Source organism: Hoplias malabaricus, chromosome 3, assembly GCF_029633855.1.
Source record: "Hoplias malabaricus isolate fHopMal1 chromosome 3, fHopMal1.hap1, whole genome shotgun sequence".
NCBI lineage: Eukaryota > Metazoa > Chordata > Actinopteri > Characiformes > Erythrinidae > Hoplias > Hoplias malabaricus.
Genome location: NC_089802.1, coordinates 75,309,628 through 75,314,650, shown reverse-complemented (window position 1 = coordinate 75,314,650; position 5,023 = coordinate 75,309,628). Strand labels below are relative to the sequence as shown.

Genomic DNA, 5,023 nt, shown 5'->3' with positions numbered 1-5,023 from the left:
ATACACCCAATGCAGAGTCAGGACTTCTTTTTTGCACTCAGATTGTATAATCTCAGTGGGAGCCATATATTAGCCTAGCTAGCTAATAGTCAGACAGCGTGACAGGGCAGTGGAACTTTATTCCTTGGGGTGAAGAAGCATGAACCCAAATTTTTGGGATTGGTTAAAATGGCGTTTGGGATCTAGAACCATCCAAATTATGTGACCTCACTAATGCTTTTAAGCTGAGTGCTATCCAATATTTACAAATTTCCAACAGCTAATGGTCTGATTAGCATTCTGCTACATCCTTCATACCATTGCTGTATATCATTGCTGTTTTGGTACATGTTCAATATACTACTATCATTTGAACACAGCAGCTATCCTTCACATTGTGTGAAAATTTAATTGACGAATGGACCAGTAGATATGCTCCAGAAATATCCATTCATTGTCCGTAACTGCTTGTCCAGTTCAGGGTTGCGTTGTGTCTGAAGCCTGCCCGGAACTATTGGGCAGGAACACATCCTGGAGGGCGGGCTCCAAAAATACTTGGAATAAAATAATTTTTACATTGACTTTGAATGAAAGTTAACAAGTTTATTTCCTTCTTCCATAAAGTTACTGTTTTAGACAGGTTTTTCTTTGGACAGAAATGAAGTGAAAATACAGCAGAAATATTGCCAGAGATTTGCAATATCTCCCAGTTCTATTGGTTTGTATCAGACTGTATTCTATATCCTCTAAGGCCCCTCACTATAGAATATTGTGAAAAGTAAATATGCACCTACACACTCGTCTGACCCCTGGCATGCCACACTGTTTGTCACTTTCTCCACAGAATAGACTTCTCTTATTGCTCTAAACAATTAGCCTCTCCGATCCCTATCACAAAACTTGCACAATAGTGTTTACACGGGCCGCAGGAAATGTGTCCATGGAGACCTTTTACTGTGTGTGTGTGTGTGTGTGTGTGTGTGTGTGTGTGTGTGTGTCGGCATGTTTTAAAAGACAGAGAAAATGTTAAGGACTTTTTGTTTGTGTGTGTATGATACCTTTATTATGTGCCATACTTAAGTTCACAGTTACAATTTTTCATTAAATGTAGCCTTCTTTATTATCCATCTTTATATTTAAATGCCATTAGAATTGTACTGTATTCAAGGTTTGCTGAATATTTATGATATATACACACGTAAAAGTACACTCCCGTACACACACACAATCACACAATAAGAATACACCAATGTCCACGCATACACCAAGAACCACAATGGGAGTCAGTCTCAGTGCTTCAGTATGACGGCGAGTGTTTGGAAAGGTTTTACAATGAGACTCTTCAGGATTCCAATAGTGGCTCTGATTTCTTCCTCCCTCTGCTAACAGCGGAAACTCTACAGTGCTGTTATTACCTCTGAAATACACAGTTTGGGTCTTTGCACAAAGAGTCAAATTGAAATGTCAACAGGGTGGCGTGTTTGGCCTCTTTTCTTCTGGGAATATTTGGAGTTGTGTGTGCTTTTTCAAGTTTAAATAAGTATTAAAGGGTTACAGATTGATCTGGAGAAGAGCTCAACCCAAACCAAAACTTTCCATGTTAGCAGCAGAACTGATATTTAAGGGTTAAGGTCCTTTCACACATGCCCACTATTTCCTATTAATAATAAAACAGTACAGTCTGTTATAAAACACTACACTTTAACACTTTTGGAAATATATATTTTGCTGTGGCCAAAATATGAAAGTCTGTTCGGGTCAGTCAAATAAAACACATTTAATTTGGTCAAAATAAATGTTTCTAAAGTTTATTTTACTCTCATAATAAAGCATGTCATAATAATAAGGTAGCATCTCATAGTAATGACTATTATCTCATTATATGAAGAATAATGAGGGTAGGATCTCATTATGATGACATACTAAGACATAAAGGCAACGTCTATGATAGTGGGGAAACTCACATTCAGAAGCTCAGCATCTTTTAATGTGGAACTCTATGTTTGAGGAGGAAAACAGACTTTAAAACAAGCAAATGGTGAGGAAACATCCTCATTCTATAAAAAGTGTTTTTTCTTTTTGTGAATTTAGCCTTTAAGACCATTTGCTTATATTTCTAAGGAGGCCAGTATTTGCCAATGGCAATGAAATATTAAGTTTATTTATTAAGCCTATGGGAAAATAAATATTCAGGTGTTGGAAACCAGCTTTCATAAATAAAAGCTGTGTATTGTGCTGTGCAATCTATTGTGGTATTATTTAAAAAGTCTCCACTGATAAAGCTAAGATGGAGTTTATATTTATTAACACACTTATCAAAATGGCGGATAAGTTTCATGTTTTTGCAGTCTGTCAGTCGCCATGTTGCTTCCCGCGCATTTTTAATTCAAAATGTAACCGACAGCGGCGCGACGGTTGGCGATGACGTCAGGTGATTTACCACAACTGAGGAACAGTATGGAATTTGTCACATTCTCACATTTATTGTCGTGAGACGTATTTTCCAGACATTTTTGGGCAGTTAAATCGGATTCAAGGAAATCTCAGATAAGTTATTTGTTTACTGACAGCTGAGTTAAAACGATAGGTTGGCTTTGCCTCTTCAGCGAAGCTAAATTTGACTACTAATTCGAATTTCCATTCCACCTTAAATTGTGCGGCCGTTTAGCCTTTAAGGTGGAACGGAGCTAGAGCAAAGCTAGCAAAATTGTTTGTCTTATCACTGTACCAGACACGCCTTATATTTTGGTATGTTCTGCTGTACTGATACTTACCACAGACTCCAGATGTCGGTTTTACAGTTGTATGTAAAAGTTAAGAAGCCCATAGGTTATGGTAATGACATATCGGTTCCACACAATTAAATCCTCTGAGCAGAACATTATTAAACATTTTAATATAAACATAGAGTTAATTTGCCAAGTTTAACAAGGGGAAAAACATTAAATGTGGCCTGTGCAAAAGATATATTTCATATTGTATTTTTAACAATATTTTAAGCTCAGAAAATAAGTAGCCTAGATTTTCTTTGCTAATTAATATGTGCAGAAAAAAAACACATTTGAATCCCGTAGAGGTGTTACCTTATTTTCACTTGATAGTATTTTCACTTTCATTTGACATATTTAAGGCTTGCGGAATTAAATACAAAAATATGTATATCTATAATTTTTCTCTCTCTCTTATGCAACAAATGAAGCCAAAGTTCAGACTAGAAGACCTACAGTAGCCAATTTTTACCGGTTATGTTTGTTTGGCAGACTTGGAATAATGGTTAGAGGACCTGGCTTGGTTCCGGAGGGTTGCTGGTTTGATCCCCAGGACCAGCAGGAACATCCACGGCTGAAGTGCCCTTGAGCAAAGCACTAAACCCCCAAATGCTCCCCGGGCCCCGGGGATGGCTGCCCCCCGCTCTGGATGTGTGTTCAGTGCTACAGATGGGTTAAATATGGAAGACACATTTCATTGTAAGTTGTACAAAGACAAATAACTGCACTTTTCATTATTATCATAGCTCATTCATATTGTATATCAGATGTGCTGGAACTTATTTGCAATTTTAAATTGTAATTATTTACAAAATCTAGGTTTGTTTTTATAACCAAGGAGGTCTAGTTTGAATTCTGGGCACTTGATGTAGAGTGCAATATTTTCGTTTATTTTTAATCAAATTGCAGCTCTTGCAGTTTGAACCTTGCATCTTCCAAATTGCGATTTTGACATAAGAATGATTCATCTTTCAGCTCTGCTGCACAGTGTGTCAGATGAATTTAGTCTGAGTGTATCTGCTTCATTTGCCCTTATAATTAGACTCAGCTTCCTCCAGGTGCTGCCGTACCGTCCCTTAGGAATGTAAGAGCACTGGTGTGTAAATCTACTGAGGTCTATTGAAACCCTGTGGGCAGGGTGCTGGTTTGACTGGGCGTTGAAAGAGTCGATTAGACACTTTGTGAAGGTTATATTTAGAAATGAAGAAACGCATCTTCTCTCAATGGGATTAAGCTTCAAGTCATTCTCATAGTCTTAATTTAACACATAGGCAAATCCTCAGAGACGCCATGGCACAGTGGTGCTTCTCGAACTACGGCTAGCACTCAGCTGGAACGGCAGGTGTTAAAGACATGAACAGAAAATAGAATATGAACTGTAGAAGAGGAGGACCTCTAGTAACACAAGTATCTTTTTTCTTAACTATGGCCCCTTCAAAACACATAAACTAAATTAAAATGGAAAAAAAACTTTCTTTAAATTGGGCAGAAAGTGAAATTCAAATGGAAACAGAAAGCAGTGAGTTGTAACTCCCTATGTTCTGTGTTTAAATTGCCTGTGAAATTCATCCTTCAGATTGCACTGCATTCAAATGTTACCTACGCTGCCTCCATAAATGCATCTTAAGACTGTACTGGGGACAGCAGTAATCCATACGTCAATAAGGTTTAGAAGCACTGTTGATATATCTGGGCTTTGGTAGTGGACTAATCTGTAGTGGTGCATTTATTGTGGTGTGATGAGGCAGCGTTTCAGATGGATTATGGGATAATTATGGTTAGTTTTCCCGGGCCAAAGAAGAAAAGAAACATTAAGGATATTTGTCCAATAATAATAATATTAATTAGCGTTCTATCTTCTTTTGAGGGTTGTTTTGAAGCCAGGCTTTAAAAATTAGGGAATAATAAAATAACATAAAATCATTGCTTTCCTTTTCTGGGAAATTCCCAGCAAGTTTAAAAATACACAAAATGGTTTATGCCTGTAATGTGCTGTTACTGTTATTTATGAAAACACCTACTTGGCATGTCTGGTGAACTGGAGTCGATCAGAGGAGCGTGTGTGTGTCTGTGAGTGTGTGTGTGTGTGTGAGCAAGCAGCCGTCTTTGGTGTTATTCAATTGTGATGTAAAGTCAGTTTCCTTCTAGCTGTGATCCAAGAACCTTTAGAGTCCAGGACTGACCAGAGACATGTGTGTGTGTATGTGTGTGTATCGGGGGCATATTTCCTTATCTAAGGTCCGCAGGCGGTTTTTGAGTCCCTTATCAGCACTAAC

The 5,023-nt window shown here is 37.8% G+C and overlaps 1 protein-coding gene across 10 annotated transcripts in view; it reads left to right on the top strand.

Annotated features, from left to right (window-relative positions):
• The first annotated feature begins 2,351 nt into the window (after positions 1 to 2,351).
• Positions 2,352 to 5,023, top strand: part of lyl1 (LYL1 basic helix-loop-helix family member) — an 18,908-nt gene continuing 16,236 nt past the window's right edge. For 8 of the 10 annotated variants that reach the window (XR_010801856.1, XR_010801855.1, XR_010801857.1 and 5 more), the window contains exons 1-2: positions 2,378 to 2,434; positions 3,240 to 3,446. The gene's annotated coding sequence lies outside the window, so the exon portion shown is untranslated. Of the gene's footprint in view, positions 2,435 to 2,458; positions 3,447 to 5,023 lie in introns of those variants that run through there. The other 2 variants (XM_066663626.1, XM_066663623.1) reach the window with 2 other exon arrangements.